Source organism: Megalopta genalis, unplaced genomic scaffold, assembly GCF_051020955.1.
Source record: "Megalopta genalis isolate 19385.01 unplaced genomic scaffold, iyMegGena1_principal scaffold0109, whole genome shotgun sequence".
NCBI classification, from domain to species: domain Eukaryota; kingdom Metazoa; phylum Arthropoda; class Insecta; order Hymenoptera; family Halictidae; genus Megalopta; species Megalopta genalis.
Window position 1 is genome coordinate 242,795 of NW_027476178.1, and position 22,244 is coordinate 265,038.

Sequence of the window (22,244 nt, forward strand, 5' to 3'; positions counted from 1 at the left end):
AAAAAATTATTCAATATATATAATTAGCCGATCAAACAATTATAACATTTACAATGTATACTTATATCCGCTATCAATATTAACTTCAATAATAATATGATATATGACTTATATATTTCTCATTAAAAACATGCTCAATAAGATATATTCAACCCCTACGAAAAATTAAAAATTAAATTAAGGATTTAATTAAATATATCAAATTCATCAAAAATTATGAAAAACTCAAAATTCAATAAAATAACGAAAGTAAATCCTCTATTAAATATCTGAGGAGGTTTCTCTATTAATAATGCCACATTAAATCGATTCTATACTTTACATTTTATTATACCATTTATCATTCTATTATTAGTAATTATTCATTTATTTTTCCTTCACAATAAAAGTTCATCAAACTCTTTAGGGACAAGAAATAAATATTATTTAACAAGATTCTATCCATATTTTTTCATCAAAGACATTTTCGTATACATATTAATTATTAATATCTTTATTATTGTCATCATAAAATCCCCGTATATACTCTCAGACCCAGACGATTTTATATTTTAGCTAACCCAATAATTACACCAGAACATATTAAACCAGAATGATATTTTTTTATTCGCTTACACAATTCTTCGTGTAATCCCAAATAAATTTGGAGGGGTAATTGGCTTATTCATATCAATTTTAATCTTATTGTTCATACCTATATTAAATTTAAATAAATACTCATCTAATAAATTCTACTGATTAAATCAATACACTTATTGATTATTTATCCTTTCATTTATTATACTAACATGACTTGGAGGGCAACTAATTGAATACCCTTTTACCTATTTAAGACTAATCTTTACTATTTTATACTTCTCTTATTTTATTATCTCTCCAATATTAAACTCAATTTGAGACAAACTATTATTTTAGTTAATGAGCTTGAAAAAGCATATATTTTGAAAATATAATATAAATATACAATTATTTATTAACTTAATTTATAATAAATACCATATTAATTTATAAATTTAAACCAAAAATTAACACAAATCAATATCAAATTTAAAATCTATATCCATTTTAATATTAATTTAATAAAATCTCTAAACTAACCTAAAAATTAAAAACTTAAATTTATATATTAAATCTATAAAAATTACATAAATATAAAATTGCCATTAATATTAAAAATTAAAAATTTAAATTAATACCTAAATATAAATTACTCAATAAATTAAATAAAATTATAATAAAATAAAATTGTCTATAAAACAGATTATTTAATTTTATTGTTTAAAACCACTGAAAATTTAAGATCTTTAATATTCTAATTTTAAAATTCAATTATAAATTAAAAATAATTTTATCAAATAAAAAATAACAAAATTATTATTAAATAATTAAATTATTTATAAAACATTAATTTTATTGTTTAAAAATATTGAAAATTTAAGGTTTTAAACATTCAAATTTTAAAGTTTAATTATAAATTGATTTTAATTTGAATTTATTAAATAAAATTAAATTAAGTTATAAAAAAATAATAAAATTATTCTAAACATAAATTTAATTTTATTGATTAAAATTATTGAAAATTTAAGGTTTTAAACATTCTAATTTTAAAATTTAGTTATAAATTGGGTTTATATAAATTGAATTTATCAAATTAAATTAAATTAAGTTACAAAGGATAAATTTTTTCTATTAATCCTTTTTATTAAATAATCATTCATATAATAAAATAAATCAATATATGAATTAAATTAATTTCTAAAAAAACTAGATATCAATAAAAAAACCGACTTACTTTCCACATCCAATTCAATATTAATAATCATTATGATGCATAAAAAATTATATTACATTAACTCTTTTACTTTCGAAATAATTAAAAACATTAACTTTATTTTAATTAACCCTGATACAAAAGGTACAAAAATAACTTTTACTTATACTAATATTACTTTCTTCTTCTACAATACATTTTAAAATCATTAAATTTATTCTTAAATAAATACTACAACTTATCATCACATAATTACTTTTTTTAAATATATTAAATTAACAACCCAATAATATTCATAAATTATATAAATAATAAAATTTTCCTTAATAAGAAACCTTTCAATGTAAATGAAACACTTTTTGTTAAACTAAAATTTTAATAAAAACATTTTCCAATACCTTTACTATGTTACGACTTATTCCATTTATAATGAAAGTGACGTGCAATTTGTACACTTTACACAACTTATTTCAACTTAAATAATTATTTAAATTTACTTTTAAATCCTATCCAGATAACTATAATTAAATACAGCCCCAGAAAATTCTAAATTCAAAGTAACCCATATAATGCCTTAGATAAACTATATTTTTATCTGGATTGCTATCAACTAATTTATAAAAATATATATTATAATATTACAAAGTTTACATCTTCATAAAATTTGAAAACGACAATACATAAGCTTAATCTATCAATTTTAATTACAGGTTCCTCTAATAAGAATATAAAACCGCCAAATTATTTAATTTTAATGTTTTACATTTAATTATTAATTTTAAATAAATAAATTTATTATTAAATAATTAAATCTTAATTATTAAGCTTGTTAATATTAAAAATTTCACCTAACTAATACTTATTTACTTAATACTTATATAATCACATTCTTTAAAAATTTAAAAATGGTTAAAATTAACTAATAACAATAGTTTAATTGCTGATGCTGGCACTAAATTTACCATTATTTAATTTAAATTTCTTATTCAAACTTTCATTCTCTCTCTCTCTCTCTCTCTCTCTCTCTCTCTCTCTCTCCCCCTCTCTCCCTCTCAATATTAAAAATTAATCTCTACTTCAAAACTCATATAAAAACTATTTAAATTTTTATATTAATTCATAAATTTTATTTATAAACAAAATTGTATAGCTAATTTTTTATCCATAATTAAAATAAAATAAATATATTCACTCCAACAAAATAATTAAATCATTAATCATAACTGACAAATTTAACATAATTTAATCAAATAAACCCAAATAAATAAAATAAATTATAATACTTTAATCATTATATTTTAATCAATAATAATTTAATTATCATTCATGTGAAATAAACCTAAATTTATATTAAAATTAGATTCAATTATAACTCAATTAAATAATTTTATCCAAACTAAATCGAAATAAAATTTAAATCCTTATATATTACAAATTTAATCCTACACTTAATAATCACCAATAAAATTCATCTTAAATAAATCTAACCTCAAATATACAATTGCAGTCATTACACTAATTAAATACAACTCAATTATCTTTTTCTAACAATTAATTAGACTTTATATTAGAAACTAAATTCAATTATAACTCAATTAAATAATAATTTTATCGAGCCTAAATCAAGATAAAAATTAAATTCTTTTATGTTACAAATTAATCCTATACTCATCAATTGCTAATAAAATTCATCTTAAACAAAATTATTTAATTTTAATATTTCAAATTATATTATTAATTTTAAATAAATAAATTTTAATCCTATAATAAAATATTCTAATCCTAATTTTTTGATAAACCTTATTAAACAATTAAATCTTAATTATTAAACTTATTAATATTAAAATTTTCACCTAACTAATATTTATTTACTTTATATCTAAGCATTCTTTAAAAATTTTAAAATTTTTTAAATTAACTAATAACAATAATTTAATCAGTGGTTACTGATATTAACTCTAAATTTACCATTATTTAATTTAAATTTCTTACTGAAACTTTCATTTTTAATACTAAAAATTAATCTCTGCTTCAAAACTCATATAAAAACTATTTAAATTTTTATATTAATTCATAAATTTTATTTATAAAAAAATTTATAACTAGTTTTTTATCCACAATTGAAATAGAATAAATATATTTACTCCAACAATCTAATTAAATCATAACTAACAAATTTAACATAATTTGATTCAATTAAATCTAAATAAAATAAGTTATAATATTTTAATCATAAAATTCAATTCAATTATAACTCAATTAAACAATAGTGTAAGAGCGCCCGTAAGCATGCCAAATGAAAGGTAACGTAACGACCTTTGAGGTCCATTTATACAAACGTCATCGTGGGGACATCGTAAAACTCACAGATCAGTATGGTCCACAGACATGGCCTCGCCGTGAGACGGCCGGGCTGACGGAGAAGTGTTGTTTTGAACTACATCTGACCGTTACCATGACGAGGTCCTAACCTCGCTATTAAACTAAAAGAAGAATGGATTCTACTCAGCTACACCGGAAGCTAGGCTAACCCTCACGGCTTGTTTTTATAGTTTTATAGTTGTTTTTATAGTTGTTGTTTTTTTCTGGGTTTCTATAGCCACTATGAAATTCTTGTAGAGCTTCACTCCCTGAACAAGAATCCGAAAACCGAATTGCTCCATCACCCTCAGTTTTTTAAATAAACGAACTTTTGTACAAACCCAAAATTTTCGACAAAAATGAGGTATTGCATGAAAAGTATAAACGTTAGAAGGTTCTAATTGGTGTTAAAAGATAGAGGAGAGTTTCCCGAATATAGTGGCATGCAATTTATTAATTGTTTTTGATCCTAAATAGCAATAAATTAATGTGAAAGTTTAAAAAAGTGTCGACGTGAGCAGTTTCTGCGCAATATTTTTGTATTTTTACGAAAAGTTTTTTGTTCAGCACGAAAACTCTACCCAGGATCGGATTCTGTAGACATTTTTGAAGAAGGAACGGCCCGGTAAAAGTGTCGGAACGATGTACATTTCGAGTGGATGGAGAAAATGTTCGTCGGCAACATGTGCACGACGTTTTGCCGCCATGTCCTTCGCTGCTCGCTTCTCTCTGTCCGGCAGGGTCGAAGCTATGCGTAATCAACACCGATGGAGGGATCCAATGGGGCACACACTTTTCGTAAATAATATTTGAATTTTTTTTAGTATTTCAGTGTTTTGTTTTTTTTTTACATATTTCTGTGAATAATAATCACCAAACTGTGATATATTTCACACAAAAAATCACACCAGAGTATTTGGAGTTGGTAACGAAAGTATTCTAACACTAGCATAATTTTGACTTCTACGCCATATAAGTAAATAAATATTTAAATATATATTTAACGATATGTTTCAAGAAGTGTGACGTTTTGAAAATGATTATTTATTATTTTTTTTTATTTATATATTTTTTTATTTTTATAATTTAAATATAAATTATCGTTATAATTTTAATGATAAATGTATGCATGATATACTTGTAATTCGAACAAATTCAGAATAAAATGAATATTTTTTGTTCATTATTTTTCTTTTATTATTTCTCCATTTTTAATTTATGATTCACAGTTTGGCGATTATTATCCATAAAAATATGTAAAAGAAGACAGCACATTGAAGTACTAAAAAAAAATGGCACGCCCCACACGCTAAGTGGGTGCCCCATTGGATCCCTCCATCGGTGTTGATTACCCATAGCTTCGGCCCTGTCGGACAGAGAGAAGCGAGCAGCGAAGCACATGGCGGCAAAACGTCGTGTACATGTTGCCGACGAACATTTTCTCGACCTACTCGAAATGTACATCGTTCCGACACTTCTATCGGGCCGTTTCTTCTTCAGAAATGTCTACAGAATCCGATCCTGCGTAGAGTTTTCGTGCTGAACAAAAAACTTTTCGTAAAAATACAAAAATATTGCGCAGAAACTGCTCACGTCGACACTTTTTTAAACTTTGACATCAATTTGTTGCTATTTAGGACCAGAAACAATTAATAAATTGCATGCCACTATATTCGGGAAACTCTCCTCTATCTTTTAACACCAATTAGAACTTTCTAACGTTTGTACTTTTCATGCAATACCTCATTTTTGTCGAAAATTTTGGGTTTGTACAAAAGTTCGTTTATTTAAAAAACTGAGGGTGATGGAGCAATTCGGTTTTCGGATTCTTGTTCAGGGAGTGAAGCTCTACAAGAATTTCATAGTGGCTATAGAAACCCAAAAATCGTGTCGGACAGTGTAATCGACGACTATAACTCCGTATCGGTACGCGGCTGGCGACGTTTTCATCAGTGAAGTTTGCTGTACACGTGAAAATAGTAAAAGAATAAAGTCATTTCCAGGCCTATAAACATCAAGGAAGACATTTCTCGCCCAATCCACGACATCTGAAAGCAGACAGTTCGAATGGTTATTTGATCGCCGACCGTGTGTCGCTGCAAGGTATGCCTGTTTCTTATAAGTTTCTTGGTAAACTATTTTTCGCTTCTCCATTTAAATTACAGACAGGCTGTGGATATTATTTCTCACAAACCAGGTATATATTGTGAAAGGGATGACTGATATACCATTTTTGAATGTATTACTTTACGAATGGAATGGACCCGTTCTTCATTGAATAAGAATTTCATTGGCAGAAGTTGACCTTCCCCATTACGACAGTTCTAGGTACTAAGTATTTTTTTACAATAGCAGTTAATGGTTGCTGTATCATATGATTCTAGGTAACTCATATTTAACAGACAGTTATTTTTATATTTTTAGGTCAATAACTCGCAGGGTACCTTATCACTTTAACAGCTATCTTAACAGCTACCTGCGATGAATGCTCCGTCAAGTGTTTTAGTGCATCGTATAATAATTAAATGTAGAGCTCGAAATGTCGACTGAAAAGTCGCTTATATGCTAAATGGTCACGACATTTTGAAGTCGGAAACGATTGTCCTCGATACTGCAACATAGCTACTTTGGGGTACTGCCGATCTTACGATAATTTCTTATGTTTAGTTTCAATTGATCTAATATATTCAAGATATAAAAGAATGCTTCAGAAAACATAGTGTCACAGAACAAAGACCATTTTATTTGGCTAGGTCCCTTCACCTGTAATTTTCATAACTGAATCAAAAGTTTAACTTCTTAAGATTTATGAAATGCGAAAACTAGCTTCTTAAATTTCTAATAATGGTTTGATGTCATTTTACCCTATGAATCATGCTTTCCAAAACAAAAGAATAAACTATTATATCTATAAAACTCGACAAAATTACAGAAAAATAATAAATAATCCACTGCCTAGGTATATTTACGTCTTGTTTTAAGTTTTCATGTCTTTTTTTATGTGTGCATTGATTACCGAGCCCTCTTATGAAAAACTACGTGTTGCATTTAACGTTATTTTCTTGGTCTGTGAAATGTATAGACACTGAACGTAATTTTCTTTCCTTTGTAACGTACGGAGAATCTCCCACGTTTTTTTTATATTCCTTCCTGAAGGGGGGCACACATACGCCAGGCTGGCGCCAGCCAGAACGACGAACGTTCTGGAATCGGACCACATAGCAACACCCCCACTACCATTTTTCCACAAAAATCTCAGTATATAAAGGGCTCAAACGCGACCGGAATTTGGGCTAGTTACGTGACATTTGTCGACACGTAAACGTTAGTGAGATCGAGTTCAATTCTCTTTCAACCAATTTACGAGGTAACAACCTAGAGTCAGAAGCCCCTGCCGGTTCAGTGCGAAAAACTGAGAGCGCGTTAGAGTCCGCGAACACTCACTTACAATTGTTAAAACTCAACGCGTAATCTTTATTTCTTTTTCTAACAAAGTTACGAGGCACCCTAACACCAATTTCTCCAAACACCTTATCCTAACTTCTTTGAAGGTAGCCATCCGTGTCGAAATAAACATCGGCTGGTCTACGCACCTCATCCTAACCTTAAAGGTAGCCACCCGTGTCGAAATAAACATCGGCTGGTCTACGCACCTCACCCAAAAATTCCAATTGCATGCAACCTCCGGCCACCTTTTTTAAAATAATATTTGCAAGTACTGAAATATGTATAATAAATTATGATACCTAAAGCTCATACAATTTTCGAAGTTTAATATTTACCTAGAACTGATTACAGTAATTAGATCAGTGCACAGAAATCGACACACAGTAACTAAATGAGTGATCAGAAATTGGCACATGGTAATTAGAAAAGGCTCAGTAACTGACACATAGTAGTTAACTTTTTCATTTTTCAAGAGCGCAGTAATTCGATCGAAAACTGATTTTTATATTTTGTTAATTATTTTGTGTTCCTTATAGATTTCGGTTATCATAAAATTTGTATTTATATTATATAATAGACATCAATGTTAGAGGTGTACGAGTACGAATCAGGACGGGACCGGGAACGATTTTCGGAATCGGGACGGGATATTGAAACTTTCGGGTTTTCCGAAAATGTTTGGGACTTCCTAAAATACTGGGATTCAAGAGCGCGTCTTTTTTTAAATACGGTCCTAGTTTAAAATTTTTTATTTCCATTGTTGCAGTTTACCTTGCAAAATTTTATATTTTTAAGAAATCAGGAAAGTAAAATGTGTATAGTTTGATTTTAAATTCTCTACGTATGGCAGTATGTGATAGCTTGGTTCTCTCGATTGCAACGATATCTCCAATTGTTGAAAACATCTTTTCGCTAGTCGATTGTGTACTAGGTACGGCGATGTGTCGTTATGTAATAATTGGTAGCATAGGAAATCGAATGTTTTCAGGAATCTTGAATATTGTCGGGATCTCGTCCCGACCCGATACACGTCTTCTGATCCCGTTCCAAACATCGGGTTTCGGGAAATCCGCTTGACATGCCGAAAAAATTCAACGTCGAACGAGTCATATGGATCGTAATCTAATCCGGGCTTGAATATGGGACAACAGGTACAAAATACATAATGCAAAGATGAAACATCCTTCTTTTTGTTTATCTTTAAATAAAATTTGCATAAATGTGTTCGTGAGATTTTTCTGATTAAAATAAGAACAAACAAAATATGTATAAATCGGCTCATCTCAATACTAATTTTTTATCATAAATTACAAAAACAAAAATGTTTATGTTGTCGTTTTATTGGTTGTAATAAAAAAGATTAAGTAAGTATTAATATGAAAAGTATATTGATATTTTTTATAAAATTTGTAATTTTGTAAGATATAATCTTACACGTTACAATTATATAATATATTATATATATACACATATTACAATTATATTGTATTTGATCTTAACCTCACAATTACAGTGGGAAAAATCTTACAATTACCGTTAAGAAAAAATAAGAAATAAAAAAGTGTCGCATTGCATTATAATTATATCCATTCTTTAATTGCTGTCTACTTTTGCGTTTGTCGAAGTTGTATTAATATTTTTATTAATAATAAAGTAAGATAACTGGAAAATGATTAAATTAATCGATTAATTATAAACACGTCATTCGGCGCAAACCGTGCCGCATTAGAGAGCAGACGAAAAATACGTCGACGTAGTATGCAGTGATTTAACCGAAAATTTGGTAACTTCTTATCAACACATTGCTAACCTCAAAATATGTAATTAAATATAATACTTAAAACAGTTTCAAAAAGTTTTGTTCATATTTACCAACTGATGAACGATGGCATTTTTAAATTTTGAAAAAGATTTGATCCATTTTTAATAACAGGCCACATGTTAGAGAATTTTTTCAGATTTTTCGATTGTAAAATGTGGTTACAAAAAAATAGAGAACGAAAAAACAAATCGGAAAGTTGCAAATTTTTGCGGAAATGACAAATCTTGTCTTCGCTATTTTAATTCTATCGGAGAATATTGTCAAAAGCAGCAATGTCTGATGTTGTCAGCAATCTTTGCCAGATTTTTTGTGGGAGTGAAACAATGTTATAAAAAATAAAAACCAAACTTTCGACATTTTCTCCGTACTTAACTTTGTTAAGTATAATATTGTCCACTTAATAAGTATATTATGCAGTATTAAACGGTTTTACATGTAAAGAAACGATTATTTAACTAGGAACACGACATTCAAGATATGAAACTATGATATGCGTGATATACAAAATCTTCGTTATGATTACAACGTCGTTGGTTGATGGAGCGAGCGAGTTCGAGCGCCGATGAGGCTAATTTTTTTCATAAATATTGCTCTTTCTCAATTTCTTATTATGTGATCTCCTCATATGACACAAAAAAATTAAGTTCTTAATGTTTTAAATATATTTCGGATAAAGATATAGGCAAAAGTAATTTTTGAGCATGTTTTATTCCATCGTTTACCCGAATGTATATGCTTCTTATTACAGTTTTATTTCACATTCTTTATACTAAATAGATACACGTGACTCGCATTAATATTCGGACACGATATTATTAGAAAAATTATTGCACTTCTTAAAGTAAGTAGAAAAATAAATTTTGTTTATTTATTGCACATGTTCTTTTGTATAATAAGCGATAAACAAGATTGTGACAAAATTTAACGTTGCAAAAATATTCGGACACAACATCTTAGATGCCAGAGTAAAATATTGTATTACATTGACGACGCCGCTAATACATATTGTTTATAAACAAATTTTATAAACAAATAAAAATCCGTTGTAAGAACTCGGTACCACAGAAATTATTGGTGATATCAGACGCTTTACTTGTGAAAATGGGATGAAAAGGAAGAAATACGTCTTTTGAAATCCGACAATTGGTTATTTATCACAAGGGAAAGGGATCTTTTAACAATAAAGCAGAATTAATGGAAACAATCACGAAAATATTGTCAGAAATTCCGACTGAGTTTTGTGTTCGATTAATTGAACTTATGCCACACACACACAGATGCAATGGAGTCTTCAAATCCAAGGATTATCCAACATCTTATTAGACTGTTATGAAAACTACAGTCAATGATACATCGCTGTTTTTCATTAAAAGTGATTATATAACTTAAACGGTGTATGTTTCTATGCATTCATAAGTACCGAACAATTCTATCAGAAGCTTATACTATTTCATTCGTCCTTTCCTAATTCGATGGGATCTCGATGTTGCGGGCCATCCTTGTCCTGCTCGCCTCTAGCGTACTCGTGTTCGTATCTATTGTCTCGAATCGTCTGTTAGTCATTCCTCTGACGGCTTGATTCTTCTCGTCGGAGACCCTAAACGAGAAAGCCACTTGAGGGTGCCATAAAATAGTATTCCCTGTAATTGCTGTCGAGGACGGGAGGACTCATAAATACTGTACGATACTTTTGCAGTATATTATATAATATATCATATATCATATCACATTACGAACAAAAGATACTTCATCTTTATGTGATATTGGAGGGTCCTAATAAAATAAGTATCTTTATTCGACGTGTTTGAAATAAATAATTTTATTAGTCGAGAATTTGTCCGACAAATAAAAATACCATTTAATTATCAACACATAAATACATTATTCGAGAACAAAAACAAATCAATATTCATAGAATCGTTTTTCAAATAAAGATAGGAAAGTGTCGAATATGTGGATGCTTGGTCTCAAGTCTCCGATTATGCTTCCTAGTTTTCATTTCGGGATAATATTTTTATTTATGTAACATTACGACTAAAATACTGTTTCTATATAAATTTGCAATATACCACTATAAACATATACAAATGAAATAAAATTGCATTTCGCAAGTGTAAACAATTTTATATGAGAAAAGAGAATTTTTATAGAAATACAGTGGGATAAAATGTTAGCACACTTAACTTAAAATTATGTATATCAATAAATCAAGGAATAATATTGAATGCCTAATGTTTTGTGGCTCCATCTTTCCATTTATTAACAATCATTATTATCTACGGAGTTTCTTTATTAGTTTTTGCTCTTATTGCTCCTTCTCATCTTAAATACACTTTTGTCATTCGGAAATGTTTCGAAATTGTCTGCTATTTGCATAATGCTTGGTTATGATTTTCGCAACAATTTTCAGCGATATGACCTTGCTGATCAATCTTCGAGAAAAACATTCGCGGCATCACCCTGTTGAAAAATACAGGGTATTCCTGAAACTATATACAAACAGGCACTGGGTTATTCTTCATAAAAAAGACATGAATAAATACAGAATAACTTCCTTTTTTTTAGGATTTTGTTTTCGAAATTTTCAATCTCGATTTTCTCGAAAACTAAATCCTAAACAAAAAAATATTATTCTACACTTTTTTCATGTTTTTTTGTTTGGAATTACATGGAATCGCAACATATTACATATACATATCTTTTACATATATACGAATTTTATTAGAATTAAAATATATAGGACCCACAAAATATTTAGCAAAATATAAAAAGCAATTTTCGATTGAGTTATATATAATATATATATATATACGCGCTATAGTCACGTATAGCGTATACAGAAGGATCAGTAATCAACGCAGCCATCGAGAAAAACGTGAAAACTTAATCCAGCTACAGTACACAGTAATAGAAATAAGACGTAAATTTGTTTGAATTATTAAATTATTTTAAATAAAAAATATATCTAGGCTATTTTTCTGCAATTTGGTAGAGTTTTTTTAATATAATAGTTTATTTTTTTGTTTTGTGGAAAGCATGCTTTTTGTATCTTTTTATCTTTATTTGCAAAGTGATTCGTAAGTCTTTTAACAAAATCAGGGAAGAAAGAAATTTTGTGGCTGGAAGAAAAAACACTGCATGTCACACATGTTTTCACTTTCGAGATGTTTGTCCTTTAAAGTTCTGGCCACCAATTCCTTTCTTGGTTTTTCATTTATTGAGCTCATCGTATTTGCATAAACTGAAATTTCTTGAAATTGTAACATGTTGCGATATTCTCTACAGTCACTGAATTATGCCGCGAGATCTAGGACGCTCGGAGCGTGGGCTGAGTCGAATAGTGCCGGCCCTGAGCAACGGCGGGTGCGCGTAGGGTTTGTGCGTCTGTGCCGAGCCGTGAGTCTCGGGAGTGGGGAATGCCTCGTTTCTGGCTGAGGAAGCGATCTGCCGAGAACGAGGATCATTGTCGCGTAGACCGTAGCGTTGGGTGTTTGGAAGAAATGAGTGTAACTGTGACAATTCGAGCCGAGATTAATTCATACGGAGTGAAAGAAGATAGCCGCTAAAGACCATAGGGCAGCAGGCGAAATAATAAAGGACAGTGTTGACAACAATTGCCAGCGACCGTCCCAAAGATATGTGAAGACTAATGACCGGCCAGGAGCCGCATTCGTAACTGGGAATTTCTGGTCAGTTTTTCGGTAAGTCTCATTATCAGTACGAATTTCTCCAATTACATTTCGATGACTCTGTTACTTTCTCTCGGTTGGAGTAATTATTCGGTGCATTACGCGTATAGCGTCTCGAGAAAGCTTGTGAAATGGGAAGCACGTGTCTTCCACGTGGGCAATCGGTTCTTGCGAATATATGGCGTCGCGGCCATATTTTAGGTCGAATATCACTGTGACACGATCTTAGGGGCTATTTGCGACCATTTCGCATATTTATTGTGACTCCCATTAATATTAGGACTACTTTTAAAACGCCATAACTTGCTTATAACTGAACTAAGCAGCTTGAATTTTGTTATTGCTTAGAATGATTAAATAAAATAATATATAACGAAGATTTAAGAAATGTATTTCGTAGATCTCGGTAATTTATATTCATGTTGAAAATTTCAGCGGAATCGGTTGATTTTGGTATAAGCGGTAAACAATTCAAGATCGCAAAAATCGCAGTTTTGTCCTGATTTTTAATATTTCCGTCCAATAATTGTGAGAAAGTTGCTGTTTTAAAATTTTTTTAATGCTCGTAACTATGACCTTGCGTTAACTGATTTCGATGAAATTTTCGGCATGCATGTAACTTATCGAGATCTACAATACGTATTTTTTAAAATTTTCGTTATTATTTTCGTCTTAAAACTTAGATAGAAAAGTTAAAAACTAGAGTTTTTCAGTTTGTAACTGGTAGGTTTATTTGAAGTGCTCACCTCTTCCCATCTCTTTATACACTGCGTTCCACTCTCTTTTCTTACGATGTTTCTAATACATTTTCTTTGCAATATGTAAGCTTATTTTCTAATAAAAGGAATTAATTGTTTCTGAAGCGTCTATTAATTTCAAATTTTTCTTCACTACAAAGCACCACTCTTTTTCTCTTTTCGTTTGATTTGTGAGAAGACGTAATGAGAATATATGTTCTGGACGAATCACATAGATACAAGTAACAGAAATAAATCGTTACTTATCTTACATTCTACGCAGAAAGACTATGTTAGAATTTCTAACTAAGAAACAAAAACAGTGTGTTGTATAATGGGTATATCGCGTAGACTGGAGTTGGATAAGAGGAGCATCGTACCTGACATCCAATTGTTGGTAACGGGTTACTATGTTGGATAAACACAGTCCAGATAAATGGTGTTTTACTAGTTCCTCTATCATTAGTCTTTATTTAAGATCGATGTCATTTTAAAATCTCTATTTTATACGATTTTATGATTTGTTTATAGTATGTATTTTTTTTGTTGCAACTTGAATGTCCGAATTATATATAATATATATTATATATTACCAAATATTTCAAGATTTACTGAAAAGTATTTATTTAATATTAATGTTTTACAAGTACTGTATAAACAAGGATTCGGACCTGGACAAGCTAATCAGAATTGCTTTGGAACCGTATTTTATTAGGCTTTCTTCAATTTATTTTCTTTATTACATCACCGCTCAATGCTTCATCCTGTAACAAATGATAAAATGTCATGGTTAATAATAAATCAAAGACCTATACGTATAAACTGTGAATCGTTTAATAGAGTTCGATGATGTATCTGCGCTGTTGTCTGTTTTTGAGTTGAAGTAAATTACCTCTCAGATGTTACACCAACAGAACTTTTATGACTCATTATTTCTATCGGTTTCTTTGGTTTTGTTACATGCTCCACTGCCATTAGCTTTATCTGTTTTTCCGCTTCATCTTCATCGTTACTACTACTGTCAATAACTATTATCTCGTCATTATTAAAGGGTTTTACCGGTCTATTAGCGAATAATGTTTGCATCTATAAAATAGTATGCGAAATATAAAATATATAAATATAAAATAGCATCTGTCAAATCTAATAGTATATTATCATTTTTAGATAAGTTTGTTTGCAAGTATACATATATTTCTGTTTTTTCTTTTTGTGCTTTCTTCTTTCTCTTATCACAACAACTTTTAACTTCTTTCCTGATATTTCCAATATCTGCAGTTGTTCCACTAGTTTCCAAACATGCCACAAGTTTTTTTTATTTCACGGCTATATGTACAGAATTAATAGTAACAATACAATCGAGCTTATAATGGCAAATCAATATTTTGAAATATTACATTGTATATGCTTTACCTCTGTAGGTTATTAAAAGCGTTAGTGTTATTTTTGTTAACAAATTTACCTAATGCTTTATTTAGATCATTCACTGTTAGTATTGTTCATAGGTTTTTACTTTCATCCAAACTGATGAAACGATGATCTTTTTAGTTTTGCTTGTATGGTTTCCACAAAACCTTAATTCTCCTAATTAAAAAACCAAACAAATTTTACCTTCTAGCACCTTGTAGAATATCGCAATTTTTGTTTATCTCAGTATAGCCCATAATCTCAGCCATATCCTGGAGTTCATCACTAATACCGTCAAAATCAAGCGACAATCGCTTCTTACCGGAACTTCTTGTTTTACAGAATACAATTAATTCGTGAGGATTAGCAACTTTATCACAATATTTCTGTGCCAATCTAAAATATACATATTATTTATTTCCGTTTATTACTTGTATTCGTTAATGTACTAATAGAATCTTACCTCGTCGAATCGAACCGTTCTTTATCTTTCAAGTAAATTACTTTCAATCGAATATACGGCAAGACCGGTTGCTTCGGCTGATTTGACAATTGTTCCGCAGTACTAGGAATTAATTCATTTTCTATGCGTCGGTCGACGAAATTAAAAATTGATTCTGATAGCGATCTATCATTGTTACTTTTTATATTCGTATCATTAAAGACCAGAGTGTCAAACACAAATGGTCTAACGGTTTTTAATTTCAATTTCTTCAACTTAAACTTATTACCGTTTACGCTAAGCATGCCAATGTGTTTGGCCTTCGATTCGCCCTCGCATAAAGAAATCGCAACCTGTACGTGCGTTTCTTAAGCAGTAGTTTCTTATTTTTTATGCATCATAATTAATAAATAAATCTGAAAATATACCTGTTTGAGAAATGTAGTATTGTCTTTTAGAGATAAACATGTGTGTGATACGACATTCGTGTTCCCCTCCCCACACGACAAAGTCAACAAAAGAGGGAAGGTGGGCTTCCGAAGTATATCCACGTTTAAGACATGGTGCACGCTTTTTATGTAAAACAAACAAATTAAAGCATTTCACCTATGAATGAAAATCGTTTGCATTAAAAAAAAGGAAAGATCTCTCAATACATACATGGATCTCTTATCATCAGTGGAGGAATGATCATCTTAGGGGTGGCTGTCCATTTTCCAAAATAATTTATGGAACCAGACACAGACAACAAGTCCGTTGGCCCATTTATTCCACAACCTATAATTTTGATTATAATTACTAATGGCTGAATCACAGTGTTGAAAAATCACTGTACTTAAACTATTAATATTATATTTCTTACTTGGATGGTCATTTTTTTCCCGTGAATGGAAAATATTGGCATGTCAATATTAAAATTTGGATCCTAAAAATTTATAGTTTCAAAAGTACAGTGTGGGGATGTTAATTCTGGCTCGCTCAAAAATTGAATGTTAATTGCTCTGATGAAATGGCAATAATTAATATTTGTCGTACTTCAAATATCATCTTATATTGATATTATCATATCTTGCTAACCTGGGACCCATATAGTATTTATTTAACAATTCCATACATTTTAATTCATCAGAAGTTGTTGGTTTCGCATCGTAAAATGAATCTCCACAATGAAGTATAAGGTCGACATTTTTTCCCTTGCTACACACATTGAAGTATTTCTTCAAAAGTATTAAAGCTTTTATCCGTTGACTCTCCTGCTTGTATAAATTAATTATTTTCAGTATATCTGAGTACATTTCATGATAATTGGACATTTGAAAAAGATTGAAAACGAAAGAAAAAAGTTTCTTTTTTATACGGCCGGGATCAGAGCTCGACTTCACTGCGTAGGAACTCTGGCACGTGGCCATTTAAGACCATTTGTATTTGACACTCTGGTCTTTAATGGTACGAATATAAAAAGTAACAATGACAGATCGCTATCGGAATCAGTTTTTAATTTCGTCGACCGACGCATAGAAAATGAATTAATCCCTAATACTGCGGAACAATTGTCAAATCATCCGAAGTAACCGGTCTTGCCGTATATTCGATTGAAAGTAATTTACTTGAAAAATAAATTCAACCTCGACATAACCATAACGAAAATTTAATAAATGTTTTTGGTAGATCTCGTAATATCAATTACGAGTTACAACAAATTAAAGATCGCAGAAATCGCAGTTTTATCACGATTTTCACCAAGAACTGTATGAAATCTGCAGTTTTTAAAATCTTGCAACACCTGTAGCTCGACTCTGGTTTAACCGATGTCGATCAAATTTTCAGCACGCATATAAGTTACCGAAATCTACAAGAGGGTATTTTCTAAATTTTCGTTATAGGCTCAGATAAAAAAGTTAAAAATCGAGGTTTTTTAATTTCTTCTTTTCATTCCAAGTAATAGCAAAATTAAAAGAAAGCTTTTTAGTCATCGTCTGGTAGACTAATCTCTCTGTCGCCTAAAAAAATTCAAGTCATTTAGTTCAGTTTTGAAAAAGTAATTGCGTTTTAAATGGTGTACGAACACTTTTATGGGCCACTATATATCTATATAAGTTTGTACCAACTACTGCTTTCAATCAGGAAGTGGGATAAATGAATTCGACAACTAAATAGACTGGTAAAAGATAGTATATTACAAGCCTTTGGTATATACAATTGCATGTATGTGAGTGTAGCGCGGATTCTAGATCGCGCTCTCACTTTGTCGCACTGAGTCGGGGAAGGCTTATAACCTTGTAACGATATACGTATTGGCCCGCTTTTGGTCGCGTTTGGGCGTTTTATATACCAAAATTTTTTTTGAAAAATGGTAATGGGGATGTTCATATTTGCTTCGGTCCCAGAAAATTCGTCATCGCACTTCTCCAAAGGGGGGTACATAGTTCACAATATATATAAAGAGCGAACCCGCCGACTGGTGCCAGCGGGTGTATGCTCCCCTCCCTCCTTAGATGAAACATGTAAATGATTCTTTCAGTCCTTTCTGAGGGCGTACACCTTACACAGATCGCAGATCCCTGACTCCACCACCGATCCAACCCTTTTTCTCGACACTGTTTCCTCTGGTTCGGTTTGGATTGCTTGGTTTTTGATCCTTTCGATCCTGGTCTGGGTAGCTCTTCCCGTGCATGTTTTTCTTTATCCCGATTTGAAATTTTTAGAAAAATACATCTTCCTGTCATGTTTATGTTAAATATGTTATGTTAAATTATGTTCAATTAAATAATCTTAGCAGATCCCCGTTTGCTACGTTCAATTGGCTCTAACTATTTATGACGATGATTTATGGATTATATGTGTTTTTCTTTTTATATATGTGCGTGTGTTGCTGTTAACGGTCATGATGCTACCACTGAGTGACCACATCAATGGCCTTGCCATTTTTTAATTGCTGTAATGTCTCCAGTTACATTTCGAAATATGTATTCTTCGATGCATTCTCGGCATCGAATAGTGTTTGGTGTTTCCAGGATTACAGAACCATATCCTTCACAATGACAATCTGCCTCACTTATGTGGTTTCCTGCGATGGTATGCCAGCAGCCTTCAGGAAATAATTCTCTTTCTTCTGCTGCCACCCCCGAGACCAACATTTTTCACACAATTTGTATTCTTCAGCTTCAAACACGAGTTAGATTTTCCTTATACATTGGCATTATTAAGAGATCCTCGCGCACCTCTGGATAATCAGCGGGATTTACTTCATCCTGAAAGTGATTCCAATTTTTAATTTGTGTCGCACGAACTATCGAAGACGAAGGAGTGTTTTAATTTATCCTGATGTTTCGCGATTAGGTGTCCGGTCGCATCTGTTTTTAAAATTGCATTATTTATATCCGACACTTACTATCTCGTATGGCCCGATGTAACGTGGATCGAATTTGCTTGTTTCAGATTCTTTTTACACATGGACGTATTACTCCACCATAAGTTATGTCGGATTAGCTCACTCATCGTAATATAGCTTGTAACGTAATCAAATAAGATCCGCAAGTCGGCATATTTTTTTCTGAGGGGAACACACTACTGGCTGTTTCGTGGTTTTCCCGAAGATTAATTCGTGGGGTGTGAAATTCGTAGCTTCGTGAACGGAGGTATTTATATGAAATCATGGCAAATGGTAAGTAGAGGTCCCATTCTTCATATGACTCGATGTATTGTTTTAGATATTCTGTTAATACAATATATGACTCCTTTTTAACAATCCATCTCGGCAACATGTAACATCAGTTTCCCAAGAAACTAGTGCTTTCATCTATCGAAATGGATTTTGTTGTCCCACGTATTGCAATGAAATGACTCGCGGACGCGACAGCTACTATCATGGCTTTAATATCTGATAAAGCAACTGTTAACCAATACTTTTTTAAATTGTCTCGCATAGTTAAAATGTAGCGATTTCCATTGATTGTTGTTGGAAGTAGTCCAAATGTGTCCATGGCATGTTCGTCAAAAGGTTCCAGAGGTGTGTCCGTAATAATTACGGGTTGACGGGTTTTTGTTCTGATAAGTGAACGAATGAATTCTTGTGAATCTTTTCTCATTTCAGGGCAGTGATATTTTTCCTTTAACCCTTTCGGTACGGAGGACCTGGCCGCGGTTATACATTCGTGGAACGATGAAGTTTTCCGCGAGAGTGGTTGCACTGTCCGACAGCGTAAGCCGCGAAAACATGTTTTGCGGCATTCATAGAAATGAAAATAGAAAATAGAAGCGTGATTGACACTAAACTTTTCATTCGGACCGCGACATCGGTGACTGACGCGGAATTTAAAGTGTTTAAAAAACATTTCTAAAATGTTTATACTGCTTTGTCGTAACCTAAACCAATCCTCGGCAAAAAACCGATTTCGACGGAATCTTATCTCGCGGATCAGATGGAAAGATAGACAAAACAGGCATGGCGCTTAACGTTTTAGAATCATATCTTTTTCTTGACAGTACATTAATTAAAGTAAATGGCATCGATATAAATGATATGGTCCAATATCACAAAATTAAAATAAATAACAAAACTAATAGTGTAACATAATAAATAATAAAACTAATAGTGAAATATAATCAACGACAAAACTAATAGTGTAACTTGGTGTGATAGTTTTCGAAACAAGGTGAAACGCACAAGCCCACGCCACCAGCCGCACATACAACACATCTTTGTTTTCGATTTTTCTCCCCCGACTGATGATATATCGAAGGAAAATGTCTCCCTGTGAGCCTTGTGGGATAATTACTTCCTGACCTGCTGCACCGATAATATTCATGATTCTTGTGTGTGTGGTATTTTTCTAATATTTCCTTAATCAACTGAAGGTGAAATTTCGCCATTGAGATTTGTTTTTTTTTGTGGTGTGCTTATATAGGCAGAATGCGTTCCACACGCGCATTTGCGATACAACTTTAAACTTTTGCGAGTTGCATCGATAGTACTTATCACCATATCTGATTTATCGATTGTACCCATTGAAGAGTTATAATCTATTACGCCTTTGTAGAGGAGTAGACTTTCGTCTATACATAACCGCTGGTATGGCTGGAATGCATTGTTAAATGATGTTCGTAGCATTTCCACTACTTCATTTATTTTGTGTAAACGATCAGCAGTGTGACCGACTATGTCCGTAAAATGCAACATTTTCAATAATGAAAAGTAGCGATCTCTACTCATAATTTGACTGAATATATCGCTTCGGAGAAGCTTATCTTTAGACCAATATTCATTTAAGGATAGCTTTTTGGTTCGCGTCATTAATAACGACGCAGCAATAAAACAATATAATTCATCCACTTCCATCCCTTCTGAAGCGTTCAAGTGATCCCTTTTGAGCTGTCGACACCAGTAATTGTTTGTTTTTTTCCACAATAAATTTAACTAAATCTTCAGAAAAAAGCAGTCTGAAGTAATCCAAAATTCTCGACGAACGATTTAAATTGTTCCCAACTACTCCCGAATGATGTGGCGTAAAATCATGAATTTTTGGACTAAGCTTCTTTGATGTCCATTTGATGCTAGAAGGAGTATCAATTCGTACTTCAGACTTTTCTGCTTCTTCAGATTCTGAGGTGCTAAGTACACGTGCTCGATTGTTCTTCCTTTTGCGAAATGCTAAATTATATTCATTTTCTTCATCAGAATCACTTTTGGAATCAATGATTTCGTTTATCCATTGTTCTCCTTTCAAGCGTTTTACACTCATCCTGAAGGGAGCTAAATTCAAATTGTAAGTTACACATTCAAAAAATTAACGATATAAGCAAACATTCCAATTTGTTTTTCGTAGTTTATCTATATATAATAAAACATATATATTTAAGGCATGCCCACATAACTTTCCGTGGATGCCGCCAATAGGCGGCGGTAGTATCGAAAGGGTTAATTGATTTAAGGTTTCCGTAACACCCTTGTGACCTTCGATTAATCTACTGCGAGCTTCTCTTCTATTAATTTTCATCGAATTTCTTCTGCTGGTGTGACAATGTTATCCGTGTTCGTAGGTTGTGGCAAAACTGGACTAGTATCTGGTTCGTCTCCATCAGTTGAATTGCTGTTCTCCTGGGATGAAGATTCCTAATCAGGTATAGACTAAGTTATACTTGGTTCTCTGATCTTGGCAGGTGACATTATTGGTAGGTGAAATGGCGTAGATGAGGCGTCTGGGAGATCGTAGGTGAGTGTTGTTTGCATCATTGTTTCTTCTAATCTTGGCTTCGCTGTTATCACAGTTTCATATATCGAATTGCGTTTGAAAAAGATGCTTAGGTCGTCGATATAGTTATTTGGCTATTTGGATCTTTGGCTCTCATCGAGAGTGTAGGTTGTGAATGACTTAAATGAATTTAACGCTGTCTTAAATTCCCACGTTTTCGACGTTATGTTCGACGTTCCTTTCCTATGGCTGAATAATTATTCTTGAGCGAATTCAAAGTACGTGAAAGATAAGCTATGAAAGATATGTCAGGAATGTTCTTCGTATGTCACACTTCCAGTGAGCATTTTCTATGACTTCAATCAACTTTCTACTTG

At 31.5% G+C, this 22,244-nt stretch overlaps 2 long non-coding RNA genes and 1 pseudogene across 2 annotated transcripts; all 3 read left to right on the forward strand.

The window, feature by feature from the left end:
* Positions 1-273: 273 nt before the first annotated feature.
* LOC143262297 (cytochrome b pseudogene) lies at positions 274-915 on the forward strand (annotated as a pseudogene).
* A 5,259-nt stretch (positions 916-6,174) lies between these two features.
* On the forward strand, positions 6,175-6,694 carry LOC143262295 (uncharacterized). Its single transcript, XR_013036154.1, has 3 exons — positions 6,175-6,235; positions 6,298-6,460; positions 6,557-6,694. It is a non-coding gene; the product is annotated as an uncharacterized LOC143262295 (long non-coding RNA).
* Positions 6,695-12,820: 6,126 nt separating this feature from the next.
* Positions 12,821-22,124, forward strand: LOC143262301 (uncharacterized). The gene is made up of 2 exons (XR_013036155.1): positions 12,821-13,102; positions 19,115-22,124. It is a non-coding gene; the product is annotated as an uncharacterized LOC143262301 (long non-coding RNA).
* The last annotated feature ends 120 nt before the right edge of the window (positions 22,125-22,244 follow it).